We start from the raw sequence: 22,518 nt of genomic DNA, 5'->3' as shown, positions 1-22,518 counted from the left end.
AAACAGACGACTTAATAGCTGGCCACAATGCTGTCCCAAAATGTCCTCTACAATCCGTGACGTCACGCGCAGGCGTCATCATACCGAGACTTTTTCAGCAGGATATTTCGCGCGGAATTTTAAATTGCACTTTAGTAATCTAACCCGGCCGTATTGGCATGTGTTGCAATGTTAAGATTTCATCATTGATATATAAACTATCAGACTGCGTGGTCGGTAGTAGTGGGTTTCAGTAGGCCTTTAAGATAAGAAATATTGTTTGAAAATAATAAAATAGTACATGGTCCAGCAACCCCCGCGACCTCAAAAGGGACAAGCGGTAAAAAATGGATGGATGGATGGTACAATAATGCAACAATATACAATACATTAGTTTGTATGGAAAACAAGACCATGTCCACAGTTAAGAGCTTGGTCGTGGAACACACTGTACGCATCGGTTGAGGTACAAATTTATTTCTTATGGAAATAAGTTTTCTGAATTTTGCCCATCATTCACGATCCTTATGTAAGACAAGAACACATGGTTTTCTTTTTTTAATGCATTCTAACTAGATCATTTATTTTGTATTATCAGAACCACCTCACTAATATATTAGTGTCTATACTCTAATTCTATTATATTGTATTTCAACTGTTTTATTGTTTTATTGTCCTAATTTTTCTTTTTCTGATGCCTACATTTCCCCATGGTAATGAATAAAGTTTTCTAAATCAAATGGATTACAAATAGCTACAGTACTGTAGTTTTATAAAGTGACAAAATACAATATTTACTTTCAAAAGCGACCACGGGCCACAGACATATTGGTTTCATTTTGATGTTGGCATGGTGCGGAGAGCTACCGTGTAAAATGCCGCTCTAAACCAGTGTTAATTTTGACAGCAGTTTTTAATTTAGTTTTAGTCATAGACTCATAGTCTTTTATAGTCCTTTGACGAAAATGTATTTTAGTTTTAGTCATCGAAATTGATTTAGTTTTTGTCTAGTTTTATTTGACTACATTTCTCAACATTTTTGTCGACTAAAATGTAAAGTATAAGGCATATTTGAAATTGTCTTGAAACCACTTTTATGAAGATTATTGCAGAGCATCTCAAAAACTAAATTCACAACAAGACTTGCACTGCATAAATATATCAAAGTAAATTTCACACTAACCTTACTGTTTTATTGTAGCTGAAAATAAGCATTTTTTTCACATTTTGAATAGTATGACTACAATGGTCTTATGAAGAAACAATCTCGTTTTACCAAGCATCTTTTCGTGTCGTTCTCGCCATTCCTTGGTCAAAAATGGCTGTCAAAGTGTACCTCAACCTTCTTCTGTCCAGGTGAAAGGCATTATTTATGATTTATAATAAACTTCCAAGAGCAGTTAGCGCTTTTCATAACAATATCACTAATACTTGGTTAATATTCAAATCACGAAATGTAAATAGAGTATTGTTGGCGCTTTTTAAATGGTTATTTAGTGGGTTTTATTGGTGGCATAAAGGACCTCATTGGCTCTTTTGTAAGGACTTTATTTACAAGTTAGAATGCATTATTTAAAAATCCATCCGTTGTCAAGTCATTAATAATGATTGGGAACTATAGGCAAAATTCCAAAAAAAGTATGGTTCCCCTTTAAAAAGACGACTTACCCCAATCTAAACTTTAATAAATACATTGCTGTCTGAGAAATTAAGATATTCAATTGTGTTTATTGAATCTACAAGCTGTGCATTCTTAGTGTGTCTCAGAGTGATTGTTCTATACTAAGGGACAAAGGTGTTTTTACGGTGTGTTCAAGGACCGCTAAACAGAGTAAGATACAACGCCTGACAGAAATAATAAATAAGAATAATAGATGTTGTTATGCACATCTCATTCGAATACATTTTAAAGATCTACAATACAAACCAATATTTAAAACAGATAAAATACTAAGACACTATCAGTGAAGCAACACAAAATATGCAAAATACTGTGTTTTCTAACAGTGTGTCTGTTTTTTATTTGTCTGATTAGTTATGTTTTTAAGATAAATAACTTGGTAAAAATATTTAAGTGTGTGTACACTATATAAGTACGTTTTAACATATTCGACAATTCCGCGATATTAATAACGTGATATTTGGTACAATAACCGTGATAAGAAATTCTCATATCGTTGCATCCCTATTAAGTACAAATGACAGGGATAGGGATGTAATGATATGAGGATTTCATATCACAGTTATTGTTACCAAAATTATTACGTTATCATTATTATTACGGTATTGTTAAATGTGCTCAAAAATTTGTGGTAGTTTATTTCGAACATGTATACAGTACTACACACTTATAATTAGGGATGTAATGGTATTGTAGATAGATGCCACGGTATTGCGGTTTCAAAATCTTCAAAATAATGCTGTGACATGTGACGTGTCAAACGAAAACTTGTTGAGTGTGTTTTTTTTCTGGCGCTTTTGCGTTGGTTGATCTGAAAATAAACTTCATCTCCCAAAATGCGCACAAAGGATCTTGGGAGATTCTCCCTTGGGTTGCCAGCCCAGCTGATCACTGCACACCTGCATATCTTGTCACAACTGGCTGTATTAACAACACTATAATTTGTGCTATATGGCTGTCAAAGTGTCCCTACTTGTTGGAATACTTACTCATACTTTTTCTGTGCAGGTGAGAGGCATGATTTATGATGTAGAATAAACTTACAGGGAGCAAGAAAGTAAGGAAGCTGCTGATCAGTCGATGATGTAAACATGGGCACACCCGGAAGTAATCACGGCACCGCTCTAAATAGTTTGTCTGCGTTAGCGCTTTTTAATAACAATATCACTAATACTTGGTTAAAAATTAAGTCACGAAATGTAAACTGAGTATTGTTGGCGCTTTTTGAATGGTTATTTATCAGATTTTGTGGGCGGAATAGTGGAGTTCCCATTGGCTTCGCTGTAAGCGGACTTTGATTTAATTTATTTAATGTGTAGATTGTATTAAACAAAAAATCCAACTGTCGTCATGTCTTTCATAATGATTGTGAACGATAGGCAAAAAAAAAAACCTTTAAAGGGGTCATAATATGATTTTTCCCCCCCCAACATTTATAACACTTCATTGTGGTCTACATAACATGTAATGGTGGTTCTTTGGTCAAAATGTTGCATAGATTGTGTAACGCTAGCATGGGCTAGGCAGGTTAAGAATGTAAACAGTGTGACAGAAGATGGTTAGCCAGGAGCCTGTCAGTATGAACGATTTTTGATACAACCTTTTGCATATACATGTTTTTTTTTTTTTGTTGAGTTGAAAGATGGATTACTTTGTAGAAAGTGGTATGGACATTGCTCATATGGTCATTGTTAGTGGTGCAACAAACACTGAAGCAGAGAAAGAAATTATTGATAATTTAAGCGGGTATGGTGATGTTAAGAAAGCGATTATTGTTTACGATAGTCAAAACCCTTATTACAAAAACCTGGCCGTTGAGTTTGTAGACGTTGCGGCGTTAGAAAAGCTAAAACCGTTTTTGCCATATACGACGCACACAGCAACCGGTGAAGTTGTTGTTAACTTACTTTTGGTCGAGGGTGCCGCAGCTACAGCAGAGCATCCCCAGTCCCAACACCAATTTGTGGACTATCTCCAAGTTCTGAGACGCCTTTCCCGGGAGAGTGGTCGTCCATTCGAGCATGTTTTAAAAGGAGCTATGGACCAAATTAGCTCTCATCTTGAAGCTCTTGGGGGAGAAGAGGATGAAGGCGATGATGAAGATATGGAGGCGGATGACACCGAGGTCAGAGTGGCTAGCGGTGACGTGCTCCGTGTTCAAGGCCCTTCTAACCCACCGACAGCGCCAAGGATTTCACAGTCTGGTCATGAGCTGACCCCTCCCGAAGTCCAAAGACTTGTAGTCGAGCACATTGTGCGCAGGGATGATGCTAACACTCAGTTACTGTCTCCATTACGGCTGCGCACATTCTCAGGAAAAGTCCCAAAACCCCCTCATGAAGCAGACTATGAAGCCTGGAAAACACAGATGGAGTTGTTAAGTGCTGATCCTAGTCTTGCTCCTTTGCACATAACCAGACGCATAATCGAAAGTCTCCTTTCCCCTGCTGCTGATTTAGTAAAACATTTGGAACCAAACGCCCTGCCTGCCACATTCCTGCGGATTCTTGACTCTGCATACGCTACTGTTGAGGATGGAGAGGAACTATTTGCCAAGTTCTTAAATACGTTCCAAGACCATGGAGAAAGACCATCTTCATATTTTCAGAGACTCCAATTAACAATCAGTGGCGTGATAAAACGAGGTGGCATTCCGGCAGGTGACACAGACAAACACCTGTTGAAGCAGTTTTGCAGGGGCTGCTGGGACAATACTGTGATAAACAAGTTGCAATTGGAACAGAAAAAGGATCAGCCGCCCTCCTTTGCCGATTTACTCTTCATGCTCAGAACTGAAGAAGACAGACAGTACACCAAAGATACTCTCATGAAAAAACACATTTCCTCAGTTAAACATCGTGTCAATCTACAGACTCAGAGCGCTATTCGATGTTCGTGTGGCCATTCTGCAGATGCAAGTGCCATTGATGATTTGAAAAAAGCAAATGGTTAAGCTTCAAGAGCAGATGTCCGCTCTGTTGTCTAGAAAAACACAGAACACTGACAGAACAGATCACAAACAGAAACCAAGAAATAGCAATGCGCCAAAACCTTGGTTTTGTTTCAAATGTGGGCAAGATGGACACATTTCTCCAAACTGTCCAAACAATCCAAACCCCGCTTTAATGGAGAACAAGAGGAGACAGGTCAAGCTCAAGCAACGATCCGGGGAAAGCCGTAAGCCGTTAAACTGCATGCAGCTTCCTCTGGGGGACAAGTGGGAGCTGCCACCGATCGTTGTCCCCACAGCAGGCACTCAACTTTTCAAGCCTCAATACCAAAAGGCTTGGTTGGCACCAGAAGCACTGGAGTGATCAAAATCCGAGGAGCCAAATTCCATTGCCTCTTTGACACAGGATCTCCGGTCACAACAGTTTCGCACTCGTTTTACAATACCTACCTCGCAGATCATGAAGTAAAACCTTTGAACAATCTCCTTGAGGTAGAGGGCGCCAACGGACAGAGTGTGCCTTATATTGGATATATAGAGCTTGGCATAACGTTCCCGGCAGAGTTTGTCGGTGAAGAGATGGACATTAACACTCTTGCCCTTGTTGTCCCTGACCTGCGATCTTCACAGCCGCCTGTTCTCATTGGCACAAACACTTTGGACACTGTGTATGACCTTCATAGTCATAAACGACCCAAATTCCATCCGGTTCCCTTTGGTTACAGAGCGGTGCTGAAGATTCTGGAAATAAGACACAAGCTGGCAACCGATGACCATCAGGGAGTGTTGATAATGCAGTCCACCAAACCCCTGACAATCCCTGCTGGGCGAACTATAGTGCTGGATGCTTTTGCTGTGTGTCCATTCCTGCAAGGCGAGAAAGAAGTTGTGATTCAACACCCAGCTTCGTTTACCCTCCCAGGTGGTCTGATTATACAGTCCTGCCTGGTTGATCTACCTTCTGTCCAACCTGTCAGGCTGCCTGTGGTAGCCACGAACAAATCAGCTCACGACATTGTGATCCCCGTCAGAGCACGCATTGCCGAAATCAGTGCCATCCAGTCTGTTTTCCATAAAGAGCAAAGTGTAGAGCCATCCCAGTTAACATACAATTTTGGTGACTCTCCTCTCTCCCCTGAATGGAAGCTCCGTGTGACAGCTATGCTGAACAGCGTTCCGGAGGTCTTTGCGAAACATGACCTTGATTTCGGTCGAACAGACAAGGTAAAGCATAAAATCAACTTGTCTGATCCAGCCACCTTTAAACAACGGCCTAGGCCACTTCATCCTCAGGACGTGGATGCTGTTCGCAAGCACCTTCAGGAATTGTTGAAGTCCGGCGTCATACGTGAATCAAGCTCACCTTTCGCTTCCCCGATAGTTGTGGTGAGGAAGAAAAATGGCACAGTAAGACTCTGCATCGACTACAGGAAGTTGAATGCACAAACCATTAAAGATGCCTATGCCCTGCCTAAACTTGAGGACACATTTTCAGCTTTGTCTGGTTCTGTCTGGTTCTCGGTGTTGGATTTAAAATCTGGGTATCACCAGATCGAGATGGAGGAGAGGGACAAGGCCAAGACCGCTTTCGTCTGCCCGCTAGGGTTTTACGAATTTAACCGCATGCCCCAAGGTATCACCAATGCGCCGAGCAGATTCCAGAGGCTCATGGAGCGTTGCGTGGGGGACTTAAATCTGAAGCAGGCACTAGTCTTCATTGATGACTTGATAGTATTTGCCCCAACGCTAGAAGAACACGAGCAGAGACTCCAGAATGTACTTCAGCGTTTGAAGGAATATGGGTTAAAGCTATCAGTAGAGAAGTGCATGTTCTTTTAGACGTCTGTCCGCTATCTTGGGCATGTGGTTTCCAGTAACGGAGTTGAGACAGACCCCAGCAAGATTTCCGCATTAATAACTTGGCCAGTCCCGAAGAACCTTAAAGAGCTTCGATCATTCCTCGGCTTTGCGGGATATTACCGTAGGTTCGTTCAGGGGTACTCTTCTATCGCAAGACCCCTCAATGAGTTGACTGCCGGTTACCCTCCTAGCCAAAAGAAAACAAAGCAAGCGGTCAAATCCCAACACTATCTCGACCCAAAAGAGAACTTTGGCGGACGTTGGACACCTGCTTGCCAGGACTCTTTCGAGGCCATAATCCAGAAGCTCACCACAGCCCCCGTCCTCGCTTTTGCGGATCCAAGCAAGCCTTACGTCCTGCACACAGACGCTTGTTCAACCGGGCTAGGGGCGGTGTTATATCAGGAGCATGATGGACGCAAAAGAGCTGTTGCATTTGCCAGCAGGGGCGTATCACGCAGCGAAACCCGTTACTCTGCCCACAAACTAGAGTTTTTGGCTCTAAAATGGGCAGTGACAGAAAAATTCAGTGACTACCTGTATGGCTCCACCTTCACTGTAGTCACTGACAGCAATCCGCTCACCTACCTGCTGACATCTGCCAAACTGGACGAGACGAGCTACCGGTGGCTCTCGTCGCTCTCCACATACACCTTCAAAATTATTTACGGAGCAGGGAAGCTGAACGCCGATGCGGATGGGCTCTCTCGGCAGCCTCATGTGGAACACCCAGAGGACGCCCGTTCCCAGAAGGAACGAGAGAGAATCCTGAGGTTCGCACAACACCATTTGGACGACCCTTCCTGCATCTCTATTGATGAACACTCAGTGCAGGCAGTATGTGACAGGCACCTTGTGTACAGCTCACCAGACAAACTGCAAGTGGCAGCTCTTGTGCAAGCTCTCTCAATCAGCGTTGACGGCCTACCGGACAGCTTTGTGGATGATCAACATTTCTCTTTTCCAGTCACTTCCTTTTTGTCTGTCACTGAGATTGCAGACAAACAAAGAGCAGATCCGGTTATTCAGCATGTTGTCGCCCAGTTGGAACACGGATGCAGCCCGCCGCCTTCTCTGAGGGAACAGCTTCCAGATCTGCCGCTGCTCTTGCGTGAGTTGCCACGACTGGAGATCTTCAATAACGTCCTCGTTAGGAAAATAATCATCAATGGTGAGCCCAGCTACCAACTTGTCCTACCAGAGGAGTGTCGAGCAGAGGTCCTCTACCAGTTGCATGACCAGATGGGCCATCTTGGAACAGAGAGGACACTTGACCTCATTAGATCACGCTTCTACTGGCCACGCATGTCCATCGACATTACTAATAAAGTAAAGACCTGTGGGAGGTGCGTTCGTAGGAAAGCGCTGCCAGAGAGAGCTGCACCGTTAGTAAATATCCAAACAGCAAGACCGCTCAAACTTGTTTGTATGGACTTTCTTTCAATCGAGCCAGATCAGAGTAGCACGAAGAATGTACTTGTCATCACTGACCATTTTACTAAGTACGCTGTAGCGGTCCCAACCCCGAATCAGAAAGCCACGACAGTAGCCAAAGCCCTGTGGGACAATTTCCTGGTTCATTATGGAATACCCGAAAGGCTCCACAGTGACCAAGGACCTGATTTCGAATCACACACCATCAAGGAACTCTGTCAGATTATGGGAATCCACAAGATCAGAACCACGCCTTACCACCCTCGTGGCAACCCTGTGGAAAGGTTCAACCGTACGCTCCTGAACATGTTGGGCACCCTGCAAGACCAGGACAAAACTCATTGGAGGGATTTTGTCAAGCCTCTGGTACATGCTTACAATTGCACCCGCAATGACGTCACCGGCTACTCCCCCTACGAATTGATGTTTGGCCGACAACCCCGGTTGCCTATCGATTTGGTTTTTGGTCTGCTTGTGTCTGGAAATCCTCAAACATCCCATTCACAATACGTTGAAAAGCTTAAGTCCCATCTTGAAGACAGCTACCGCATTGCGACTAAAAATGCAGAAAAGGTCATGGGAAGGAACAAGTCTCGATTTGACAAGAGAATTACACCCTCCGAATTATCGGTAGAGGACAGAGTCTTGGTTAGGAATGTCAAGTTGAGAGGCAAGCATAAGGTAGCAGATAGGTGGGAGGCGGATGTGTATATCGTCGAGAAGAGAGCCGGCACTCTTCCGGTATATACCGTCAAGCCTGAGGGGAAAAATCGACCTGTAAGGACCCTCCACCGAGACTTGCTGCTGCCTTGTGGCTATTTGTCAACAACCCCCAAAGCAGACTTGCCAAAGCAACCAATGACATCAGCCAAAGTGATTCCACCAGTGGACCCAGCAATTCTGGAGCTCTCTGAACCAGAATACTACCCCCCAGATGCGTATTTACCCAACTTACCTGAAACCTGCTCCGCTCCAGCAAAATTCACAAGAGTGATTGACTTACCTGTTCCTATACCTTCAGTTGTCCCAGTTGCAGTGCCCGTGAGTTCGCCTGGCCAGCCCTCACAACGTGCTACAGAAGGGGATCTTGTTGGTGTGGTGCACAGTGTAGAGATGGATCAGGAAACACCTGCCGACCCTGGGCAAGTGGTTGAATTGCAGGACACAGAGTCCGTGCCAGAAGTGGATGGTGATGCTTTCGGGCAGCCAGAGGACAGCACTTCCTCTACGACAGGCTCTCCACAAGCAGCATCTACCTTGAGTGAGCCCGAGTCACCCACTGGAACCAAAACATTCAGTCCAGAATCTGTATCGCCAGCTCCACGGCTTACTCGAACCCGCAAACCTCCCAGTCGCCTTCAATATTCAAAACTTGGACATCCAGTTTTGCGCAGTATCCAGACCTTGTTCCAAGGATTGAGTAATGTCTTTGATTCTACACTGCAAGTAGAGGAGTCTGGATCGACAATCACTCCCCAGGAACGAATTGTATGCCGCCAGCCACCTCCATGTACGAGGCCGTACATGAGTATAGGGGGGGAACCTGTAACCCATATTTAAAATATCCATTGAAAACATGTATACAGTGCAAAGACTTTTATTGTGGAGGGTTACTTCCTGCCGCTCACTTCCTTTTAAGGAAGTGCTGCTCACTTCACCACCCCCTCTCGTACCTGATGTGGCTGCGGTGCTGTGAGAAGCGCTTGAGAAGCAACTCGCAAAATCTTCTCATTCTCACACTTTGCAAACTTCATAATTAGAGCCACCGTGTTCGATTAACTATCGGGCCGGGCATGGTGTGTTGTTTTTGCCCTCGATTACTCAGGTCAGGTTTTTTTTCCGGGAAGGAATACCCGTTGACCCAAACAACCTGAGCTCCCTATCCACTTTCAAACTCAACTCAACAAATGGCGAGCTAAACAACTACGCGGTAGGACAAGCATTTTTTTCTCCTCCGTGGCGAACCTTGTGGATTACTTTTGTTTTTGAACTGAACTTTTGGACTGACGCGAAAGCGTTTGCATACCTTTTGAACTGAACTGTGAACTAGTTCCGAGAAAGCAGCAGGACTGCATCTTGTATTTTTGTTTTGGGCATTTTTTTTATTTTTTCCTATTGTGTCATTTGTGGCATTTATATTCTTGTTCAATACATTTAATGCAGTCGAAACCAAAATAACTAGTTGTCGTCATCTTTCATACCGCAGGCTCCTAGACGAACCATCTTTTGTCACACTGTTTACATTCTTAACCTGCCTAGCCCATGCTAGCGTTACAATTGTGTTTTACAGACCATCTTCAAGCCCTTTTCTGACCATCTCTTCAGGATGCGCCATTTTGTGAGTGGTTTTATTTACGTGGCTCCACTTTGACATAGTCTTCTCCCCGTCATTTTTGTTGTACTGGTAGCTTTTAGCTCTTCCATAGCGAGTCTACTGACTGATATTAGTTGGAACAGTATGCTACTTTGTATTAGAAATGGCATCAGCGGAGGATGAATGTTCCACAACAAAAGGATAGAAAAAAGGAAGGATCTTATTGACTACAATGGCGGGCGCGCAAACATTTTCAAGACTTATGCCGATCCAAAGAACAAATCAATCAGGTACCAAAGGGTAAAAAAGTTGGTTTTGCGTGATATTGCGAAACAAAACACCAGGTAGTGTCTCCAAATAGGTGCCATTTTGGCGTGCTTATACACGCACCATCAAAATACCTGTATGTTAAAGCACAGTACATCTGACTAGGATAATGTTCCGTAATGTTGCAACAAGCGGTGCAGCTTCGTAGCTTACCAAAGTTGCACAAAAAACATTTTGACACATTTTTGAGTGCTGTATGTAATGTTCTGTATTCTCAATAAAACATAAACGTTTTTTGTTGTTTGCTTGCAGGTGTTACAATTTGTAGCATCATTTATTGAACAGGCATCAACTTGCAGTCCACACGCAACTCTGTGACTGCCATACTGGTCACACTTATCATTACACCATGTACCAAATAAAGTTGCTTCTAAGTCGGTAAGCACAACCAGAATTAATACGTACATTAGGCACACCGGGTTATAAGGTGCACTGTAGATTTTTTTAAGAAAATGAAAGGATAATAAGTGCGCCTCATAGTCCGAAAAATACGGTAGGTCCAAAGCGTCTGTCTATGATGTTACACATCCTTTTTACACTAGACCACAACACGAGGGCCATAACACTAAAAAAAGACAAACAAACCCTGGTGAAAACATAACTTCTTAGGTGAATGTAATAAAGCACGTCATGTTCGTCTTGAGCCTTCCAAGCCAAAGTAGACTCAGTCAAGTTGCACACCAAGCCGAGGAAAAATATATTTGAAGCTGCCGAGGCTGAACATCATTTTGTGAGGAATTTATATTATTAAAAGTTAAATTGTGAGTTAAATTTTTCTGAGAAACTGCATTTTCCACAACCGATATAAAAAATGTCCACTGCAGAAGACACTGCTTCTCAGGAAGTAAAAGGACTAAACTGAACATTATTGTTTTACACTTGTTACACTACAAGTTTATATTGTCAGTTTAAAGACAATATTTTTTTATATATTCACTTAAAACAGTAAATGTTCCTGCACTATTCTTTGCACTTAAAATACATGTTTAAATTAATAAATATGAATAGAACATTTTGAGCATTATGTTTTTGTTCAGTTACAGTAACTGTGTTTATCCTAAACATTCCGCCACGTCATTTTTGTGGCCTTAATACCGTGATAATATTGTACCATGACATTTTGATATTGTTACATTATCATTAAAATATATATATATATATATATATTACATATATATATATATATATATTACATATATATATGCACCTGGGGATAGGTTGATTGGCAACACTAAATTGGCCCTAGTGTGTGAATGTAAATGTGAATGTTGTCTGTGTTGGCCCTGCGATGAAGTGGCGACTTGTCCAGGGTGTACCCCGCCTTCCGCCCGATTGTAGCTGAGATAGGCTCCAGCGCCCCCCGCGACCCCCAAGGGAATAAGCGGTAGAAAATGTATGTATATATATATATATATATATATATATATATATATATATATATATATATATATATATATATATATATATATATATATATATATAAATAAATAAATGGTCACACAATTTACTTTCTTGGCAGAAGAAATATGTTATGTGTACAGCTCTGGTAATGGGTACATTCGCACCCACCTGCACAAATGTACTTCAAAATGTAACAATCAAAATAAATATGACTTTTTTTTGTTTACGAGGGCATGCATATATAATATGCATTAGATTGACCATTTAAAATCAACGATAATAAAAAGGAGATGCTTGGAAATAGCATAAAAATGCCCCAAAAACTTGGAAAAAAGCGATTCATAGTGTTACTTTTTGGTGTAACCATCATGAGCGTTCTGTTCAGGTACAAACCCCATTTCCATATGAGTTGGGAAATTGTGTTAGATGTAAATATAAACGGAATACAATGATTTGCAAATCATTTTCAACCCATATTCAGTTGAATATGCTACAAAGACAACATATTTAATGTTCAAACTGATAAACTTTTTTTGTTGTTGCAAATAATCATTAACTTTAGAATTTGATGCCAGCAACACGTGACAAAGAAGTTGGGAAAGGTGGCAATAAATACTGATAAAGTTGAGGAATGCTAATCAAACACTTATTTGGAACATCCCACAGGTGTGCAGGCTAAATGGGAACAGGTGGGTGCCATGATTGGGTATAAAAACAGCTTCCCAAAAAATGCTCAGTCTTTCACATGAAAGGATGGGGCGTGGTACACTCCTTTGTCCACAACTGCGCGAGCAAATAGTCAAACAGTTTAAGAACAACGTTTGTCAAAGTGCAATTGCAAGAAATTTAGGGATTTCAACATCTACACATCTACGGTCCATAATATCATCAAAAGGTTCAGAGAATCTGGAGAAATCACTCCACGTAAGCGGCATGGCCGGAAACCAACATTGAATGACCGTGACCTTCGATCCCTCAGACGGCACTGTATCAAAAACCGACATCAATCTCTAAAGCAGTGGTTCTCAACCTTTTTTCAGTGATGTACCCCATGTGAACATTTTTTTAATTCAAGTACCCCCTAATCAGAGCAAAGCATTTTTGGTTGAAAAAAGATAAAGAAGTAAAATACAGCATTATGTCTAGAAATGTCAGATAATATCGGCCTGCCTATATTATCGGCCGATAAATGCGTTAAAATGTAATATCGGAAATTATCGGTATCGTTTTTTTTATTATAGGTATCGTTTTGTTTTTTGTTTTTTTAAAGGCCTACTGAAACCCACTACTACCGACCACGCAGTCTGATAGTTTATATATCAATGATGAAATCTTAACATTATAACACATGCCAATACGGCCGGGTTAACTTATAAAGTGACATTTTAAATTTGCCGCTAAACTTCCGGTTCGAAACGCCTCTGAGGATGACGTATGCGTGTGACGTAGCCCGGCGAACACGGGTATGCCTTCCACATTGAAGCCGATACGAAAAAGCTCTGTTTTCATTTCATAATTCCACAGTATTCTGGACATCTGTGTTCGTGAATCTGTTTCAATCATGTTCATTGCATTATGGAGAAGGAAGCCGAGCAAGCAAAGAAGAAAGTTGTCGGTGCGAAATGGACGTATTTTTCGAACGTAGTCAGCCACAACAGTACACAGCCGGCGCTTCTTTGTTTACATTCCCGAAAGATGCAGTCAAGATGGAAGAACTCGGATAACAGAGACTCTAACCAGGAGGACTTTTGATTTGGATACACAGACGCCTGTAGAGAACTGGGACAACACAGACTCTTACCAGGATTACTTTGATTTGGATGACAAAGACGCAGACGTGCTACTGTGAGTATGCAGCTTTGGCTTTTTTTTGCGTATGTACGTAACTTTTTAAAAATATATAAGCTTTATGAACCTTGGGTTAGGTGAACGGTCTTTTGGGCTGAGTGATTGTGTGTGTTGATCATGTGTTTGAATTGTATTGGCGTGTTCTATGGAGCTAGGAGCTAGCAGAGGAGCTAGGAGCTAGCATAACACGTACCGTACCGTACGTGCGCGTCACGTACGTAACTTTTTAAAAATATATAAGCTTTATGAACCTTGGGTTAGGTGAACGGTCTTTTGGGCTGAGTGATTGTGTGTGTTGATCAGGTGTTTGAATTGTATTGGCGTGTTCTATGGAGCTAGGAGCTAGCAGAGGAGCTAGGAGCTAGCATAACAAACACGCAGGTGTTATTATGCAGGATTAATTTGTGGCATATTAAATATAAGCCTGGTTGTGTTGTGGCTAATAGAGTATATATATGTCTTGTGTTTATTTACTGTTGTAGTCATTCCCAGCTGAATATCAGGTACCGTGAGTATGCAGCCTTGGCTGCTAAACATTCGATAACTTGACCGTATGTGCGCGTCACGTACGTAACTTTTTAAAAATATATAAGCTTTATGAACCTTGGGTTAGGTAAACGGTCTTTTGGGCTGAGTGATTGTGTGTGTTGATCAGGTGTTTGAATTGTATTGGCGTGTTCTATGGAGCTAACAGAGGAGCTAGGAGCTAGCATAACAAACACGCAGGTGTTTTTATGCAGGATTAATTTGTGGCATATTAAATATAAGCCTGGTTGTGTTGTGGCTAATAGAGTATATATATGTCTTGTGTTTATTTACTGTTGTAGTCATTCCCAGCTGAATATCAGGTCACCCCCGGCTCTCACAGCATCTTCCCTATCTGAATAGCTTCAACTCCCCACTAGTCCTTCACTTGCACTTTACTCATCCACAAATCTTTCATCCTCGCTCAAATTAATGGGGAAATTGTCGCTTTCTCGGTCCGAATCTCTCTCACTTCATGCGGCCATCATTGTAAACAATAGGGAACTTTGCGTATATGTTCAACTGACTACGTCACGCTACTTCCGGTAGGTGCAAGCCTTTTTTTTTATCAGATACCAAAAGTTGCAATCTTTATCGTCGTTGTTCTATACTAAATCCTTTCAGCAAAAATATGGCAATATCGCGAAATGATCAAGTATGACACATAGAATAGATCTGCTATCCCCGTTTAAATAAAAAAAATTCATTTCAGTAGGCCTTTAAATCAACATAAAAAACACAAGATACACTTACAATTAGTGCACCAACCCAAAAAACCTTCCTCCCCCATTCACACTCATTCACACAAAAGGGTTGTTTCTTTCTGTTATTAATATTATGGTTCCTACATTATATATCAATATATATCAATACAGTCTGCAAGGGATACAGTCCGTAAGCACACATGATTGTGCGTGCTGCTGGTCCACTAATAGTACTAACCTTTAACAGTTAATTTTACTAATTTTCATTAATTACTAGTTTCAATGTAACTGTTTTTATATTGTTTTACTTTCTTTTTTATTCAAGAAAATGTTTTTAATGTATTTATTTTATTTTATTTTATTAATTTTTTTAAAAAGTACCTTATCTTCACCATACCTGGTTGTCCAAATTAGGCATAATAATGTGTTAATTCCACGACTGTATATATCGGTTGATATCGGTATCGGTAATTAAAGGCCTACTGAAATGATTTTTTTTTATTTAAACGGGAATAGCAGATCCATTCTATGTGTCATACTTGATCATTTCGCGATATTGCCATATTTTTGCTGAAAGGATTTAGCAGAGAACATCGACGATAAAGTTCGCAACTTTTGGTCGCTGATTAAAAAAAGCCTTGCCTGTACCGGAAGTAGCATGACATTGCAGGTTGAAAGGCTCCTCACATTTCCCCATTGTTTACACCAGCAGCGAGAGTGATTCGGACCGAGAAAGCGACGATTACCCCATTAATTTGAGCGAGGATGAAAGATTCGTGGATGAGGAAAGTGAAGGACTAGAGTGCAGTGCAGGACGTATCTTTTTTCGCTCTGACCGTAACTTAGGTACAAGGGCTCATTGGATTCCACACTTTCTCCTTTTTCTATTGTGGATCACGAATGTGTATTTTAAATCACCTCAGGTACTATATCCTCTTGAAAATGAGAGTCGAGAACGCGAAATGGACATTCACAGTGACTTTTATCTCCACGACAATACATCGGCGAAGCACTTTAGCTACGGAGCTAACGTGATAGCATCGGGCTTAACTGCAGATAGAAACAAAAGAAATAAACCCCTGACTGGAAGGATAGACAGAAAATCAACAATACTATTAAACTATGGACCTATAACTACACGGTTAATGCTTTCCAGCCTGGCGAAGCTTAACAATGCTGTTGCTAACGACGCCATTGAAGCTAACTTAGCTACGGGACCTCACAGAGCTATGCTAAAAACATTAGCTATCCACCTACACCAGCCAGCCCTCATCTGCTCATCAACACCCGTGCTCACCTGCGTTCCAGCGATCGACGGAGCGACGAAGGACTTCACCCGATCATCGATGCGGTCGGCGGCTAGCGTCGGATAGCGCGTCTGCTATCCAAGTCAAAGTCCTCCTGGTTGTGTTGCTGCAGCCAGCCGCTAATACCCTGATCCCACCTACAGCTTTCCTCTTTGCAGTCTTCATTGTTCATTAAACAAATTGCAAAAGATTCACCAACACAGATGTCCAGAATACTGTGGAATTTTGCGATGAAAACAGAGCTTTTTGTATTGAATACAATAATGTCCGAATACTTCCGTTTCAACGATTGACGTCACGCACATACGTCATCATACATAGACGTTTTCAACCGGACGTTTAGCGGGAAATTTAAAATGTCACTTTATAAGTTAACCCGGCTGTATTGGCATGTGTTGCAATGTTAAGATTTCATCATTGATATATAAACTATCAGACTGCTTGGTCGGTAGTAGTGGGTTTCAGTAGGCCTTTAAAGAGTTGGACAATATCGGAATATCGGATATCGGCAAAAAGCCATTATCGGACATCCCTAATTATGTCATCAGTTTCTGATTTATTAAATTGTATAATAGTGCAAAATATTGCTCATTTGTAGTGGTCTTTCTTGAACTATTTGGAAAAAAAGATATAAAAATAACTAAAACTTTGTTGAAAAATAAACAAGTGATTCAATTATAAATAAGTTCCCTCTTTGGGGATTTTAATAGAGATCCATCTGGATTCATGAACTTAATTATAAACATTTCTTAACAAAAAAATAAATCTTTAACATCAATATTTATGGAACATGTCCACAAAAAATCTAGCTGTCAACACTGAATATTGCATTGTTGCATTGTTGCATTGTTGCATTGTAATGAATGGAATAGCCTACTTGATTTGATGTTCAGTTTATGAACTTACATTCATATTTTGTTGAAGTATTATTCAATAAATATATTTATAAAGGATTTTTGAATTGTTGCTATTTTTTAAATATTTAAAAAAAATCTCACGTACCCCTTGGCATACCTTCAAGTACCCCCAGGGGTACGCGTACCCCCATTTGAGAACCACTGCTCTAAAGGATATCACCACATGGGCTCAGGAACACTTCAGAAAACCACTGTCACTAAATACAGTTCGTCGCTACATCTGTAAGTGCAAGTTAAAGCTCTACTATGCAAAGGGAAAGCCATTTATCAACAACATCCAGAAACGCTGCTGGCTTCTCTGGGCCCGAGATAATCTAAGATGGACTCATGCAAAGTGGAAAAGTGTTCTGTGGTCTGACGAGTCCACATTTCAAATTGTTTTTGGAAATATTCGACATTGTGTCATCTGGACCAAAGGGGAAGCGAACCATCCAGACTGTTTTTGACGCAAAGTTCAAAAGCCAGCATCTGTGATGGTATAGGGGTGCATTAGTGCCCAAGGCATGGGTAACTTACACATCTGTGAAGGCGCCATTAATGCTGAAAGGTACATACAGGTTTTGGAACAACATATGCTGCCATCTAAGCGCCGTCTTTTTCATGGACGCCCCTGCTTATTTCAGCAAGACAATGCCAAGCCACATTCAGCACGTGTTACAACAGCGTGGCTACGTAAAAAAAGAGTGCGGGTACTTTCCTGGCCAGTCTGCAGTCCAGACCTGTCTCCCATCGAAAATGTGTGGCGCATTATGAAGCGTAAAATACGACAGCGGAGACCCCGAACTGTTGAACGGCTGAAGCTCTACATAAAACAATAATGGGATAGAATTCCACTTTCAAAGCTTCAACAATTAGTTTCCTCAGTTCCCAATCGTTTATTGAGTGTTGTTAAAAGAAAATGTGACGTAACACAGTGGTGAACATGCCCTTTCCCAACTACTTTGGCACGTGTTGCAGCCATGAAATTCTAAGTTAATTATTATTTGCAAAAAAAAAATTAAGTTCATGAGTTTGAACATCAAATATCTTGTCTTTGTAGTGCATTCAATTAAATATGGGTTGAAAAGGATTTGCAAATCATTGTATTCCGTTTATATTTACATCCAACACAATTTCCCAACTCATGGAAACAGGGTTTGTATATTTAGTTTATGATAAATCATCATATTTATGTATTACTAAATTTAAATGGGTATTGATCAATGTTTAAGCTGTGTGTATTTGATTTCAGTTTGCTTTTGACATCTTATTTAGAATTGTAGTTGAAACTTTTACAACCTTGTGTTGCGCTCATGATGGCGTAACCAAACTAGATTTCATTTAATGATCTTATTTTGAATATTTATTCCCTTTTTTACATTTAGTATATTTAAATATACTGTGTTTTATGCTTTTTTCTTTTTGGAACATATACTATACATATAATACAATAAAGTCTCATATAAAATTATGTTTCTAGCAATACTTTAATTTTGCCTTTAAAAGTAACACTCCAATGTCCATTAGTGGAGCTGTACACTTATATAATGATATTGTTCTGGCTACTTAAGAGCCATATTATTTGTATTTAAATGTTCTGTGTTGTGTCACCGGTCTGTGAGTTAATGTAACTGTTATGAATCTGAGTTTTAGGATCATTTTAATTTAAAACGATAGTGTAACTGTAGGAAGTTTTACCACAGTTTATGATGACAGTTTATCATTACATCCTTAAACATAGTTAATTTGTTTTGATTTTGTTTAATCAAAAACTTATCAAAAGAATCCCCTATTTCCATCCTAGAATTAAAGCGCAAGCTGTTTATTGTTGGTTTTTTTTAATTGTTGGTTGAAACGAGACAGACTTGTTTAGTGGTGAATTGTGGTACATTTTTTATAGCGCTTTTCTCTAGAGACTCAAAGCGCTTTACATAGTGAAACCATTATCTACATATTTAAGCTACATTTAAACCAGTGTGGGTGGCACTGGGAGCAGGTGGGTAAAGTGTCTTGCCCAGGTACACAACGGCAGTGACTAAGATGGCGGAAGCGGGAATCGAACCTGTAACCCTCAATTTTCTGGCACAGCTGCTTTACCAATCAATCCACGAGATTTACATTCATATTGAAATCTGCGCCTTTTACAATGCACAAACTACTAACAGGGGCGTCACTAGGTTTCAAGAACAAGGGGGCTTAGGCCCCAGGAGGTTCCTGTGATGCGAAGCGCTCAAGCAAAATAATTTTGCATCTTCAAGCTCTTTTCGCTCACAAATTTTTGGCAATGTATTAAAATTACACACTGAATACATCTAAGTGGTTGAAAGTGTAAGTGTAAGAAAGCTTTAGTCATCTTTAGTAAGCATGAGATGGCCCAAACACATAAGGACAGTGTTGTTGCATGGAAAAGCTAGCAGGCAACTTGCAAACAGGGAACGTTGCACAGATGATAGCAGTGCAAACAAACTTGCACAGCACCACAGAGTTGACCTGAAAACATAGGTGGTTCTGGTGGAAATAAACTTTCTTGCCTGGAAAACGGGGACTGGATGTCCACCCGAAGTATGTTGTCTGTGCACAACCTCTTTTGATTCAGAATTTTTTGCACTTGCAAGATTGTTTTGCTTACAACTTGTTGTTACTGTATTACAATTACACAGCCAATACTGAATAAATTGAAATGGTTGAAAAGACATATTGTTAGTTTCTTGTTATTACTGTAATTGTCATTCAGACCACAGGTGTCAAATTCAAGGCCCATAGGCCACACCTGGCCAATAGGGATTGATGATATGGACTATCACAATAACCTGCCATTTATGGTAAAAACAATACAAGTGAAGATAAACACCCACAGAACTCCACCTTTTTGGCTATGAGTCTGTCAGTGCATCCAGTCTTCAGAGCTCCCAAAACAGTACTCTAAAATAGCACTAAGGCTATTGAACTACATCAATTAAGTTTAAGTAATACACCTATACTGCAAATATGTAGTATTGTGCTTTGCTTATCATACGGTATGGAAGTTATTTTTCTGTCAACAATATTATAGACATTAATGTTTGTCTGATCTTGAATGGGATTGTGCTGAAAATGTTAATTTCCCCTCAGGGATTATTAAAGTATTTCTGATTGTAATTCTGATTATTAATATGAGTTTTATATGACTAATAAATCAGATAATGTTATGATGCAACTTCAGTGTGAACTCTCCTGTGCTCCTGTCGCATAATTGTGAGTAAAGACGACGCTTGTCATAAGCGTCGTCATTATTCACAAAATAAATAGTTGACAAATAATGTTTTAGGAACTCGCATCAATTTCCACCACTGGTCGCCAACACGCTCTTCACAGCAGACATCGAGGCACATGTCCCCAAAACTGCAGGAAACATCTTCTATAATCTCCGCAGTTCAGAAAATGTTGATTTTGATTGCACAGAATCTTTGAAATTGCCACAAATGTTTCCTGCTGCTGCTGTCTTGCTCGACCTTGCTAAAGTAGCAGTAAAAACGTGGACTGGATTTTCAGTATAATAATGTATGCTTTACTGGTGGAATGGATTCGATTGGATTATAAGCGCTGACAAAGAGTGTTCAAATGATTTATAATCATAGTGAATAATGACAGGTACATTATTATTCATTTAAACTCATATTGCTGCATATTTATATTGAATTTTCTAAATTTTTTTGGTTAAAAAAAATCACACCAAAATCAGCCCCCCTAAAATAGGCCTAATGACGCCAATGCCTACCAATACCTACACTCTTCCACTAGTGGGGCCAAAAATGACCCCAAGCAGTTCCTATTGAATCTTCTATAACACTTTCATTCTTAGCACTGTCCCACTTACACATCTGAGGCAACTTTGACTGTCAGTACTGTCCCACTTACACATCTGATGTCAGCAGTCTCACCACCCAGGAAGGGGTAATGTATCTGATCCACTTAAGAGTGTAGAATGACAGAAAGCTAGATTAGGTAATTCCAAATACTGTAAAATCGAGAAAACAAGGTGCGAATCTGGTAACAATTGGAGGAAGAATAAATAATTCCCAAGAAAAACAGCACAGGGTCCATCGTCTGGCGGTGGTTTGGCTTCAAGTGGGAAGATGTTGAACAGACAACCGTAATATGGCAAGTAAGCGACAAAAGCATTGCTACAAAAAGTAGCAGCACTGCTAATTTGTAGCATCATTTGAAAAGTCACCTGCTAGAGAATAAGGAGTGCTTGAAACTCCGCATGTCAACATCTCCGTCGGTGCCACACCAACAAAATGCCGAAGCAACCAGCACTGACCCAATTGAGCCTGGCGTCTTACATTTCCACATCAACACCGTATGAAAAAATAGTCAACAACAGAAGGAGAACGTCCGCAGGAACCTACCACATAGCAAATTGCATACACTATTTGATTTCCTATTATGTAGCTCATTTTTCTTTTACACTTTTTGAAATATCTTGTGTGACATCATGCACAAAGTGTACTTTATTTGTTTTAAAATATTGTAGTGGCGTTCTGTACAAAAAGTGCACATTAATTTAGTGTTGTTTAGATATGTTATCTTAGTGACATGCACAAAAGTGCAGTCATAGCTTGTTTTAAAATGTCTGACAATCTTGCACTTTCTGTTTTGAAATTACATGAATGTTTGTGCCACTGCTTAATAACTGTTTAATAAATACAGTTTTGGTAAATTGACTTAGTTGTGATTTCCCTCTCTGCATGAAAGTTTAAAATTAGCATATATTAATGCAGTATGAACAAGAATGTTTTAATGTATACACATAGAATGATCATACTGGTGTGATTATATGCTTCAAGTGTTCATTCAAAGCTAAGGCAAAATATTGAGATATATATCGTGTATTGGGACATGGCCTAAAAATATCGAGATATTAATAGAAGGCCATATCGCCCAGCCCTACTTACATGGTACATTCGTTGTATCTGCTGCTTCTCCTGCCAACATGGCCACCAAACACCACTAGTCATGTGACTCCCCTGCTAACATGGCCTTCAAACACAACTAGTCATGTGATTCTCCTGCCAACATGGCTACCAAACATAACTTATGATTCTTTCCTTCCAGTTTGATGGCTAGTTGCATCAGATCTGAGCGATGACAACAGATGATTAAGTGGGACAGTCAGAGTTGCTTAGAACTACCGGTACAGTATATGTTTATAGAAGATTCTATAGGAACTACTTTTCTCACTGTATTACAACTTTTTTGCTCTTTTTTTCAATTTCATCTGTTGTTTTCTTGTTTAATTGTAGTTTTACA

The 22,518-nt window shown here is 40.3% G+C and overlaps 1 protein-coding gene across 1 annotated transcript in view; it reads left to right on the top strand.

The window, feature by feature from the left end:
• The window catches only part of naa30 (N-alpha-acetyltransferase 30, NatC catalytic subunit), a 39,248-nt gene that overhangs the window by 3,676 nt on the left and 13,054 nt on the right, over nucleotides 1–22,518 (top strand). The gene's annotated exons all lie outside the window — the stretch shown is intronic.

The sequence above is a fragment of the Entelurus aequoreus genome, linkage group LG04 (genome assembly GCF_033978785.1).
Source record: "Entelurus aequoreus isolate RoL-2023_Sb linkage group LG04, RoL_Eaeq_v1.1, whole genome shotgun sequence".
NCBI lineage: Eukaryota > Metazoa > Chordata > Actinopteri > Syngnathiformes > Syngnathidae > Entelurus > Entelurus aequoreus.
Note: the sequence above shows the minus strand (reverse complement) of the source record. Positions and strands in the feature narration are given on the sequence as shown.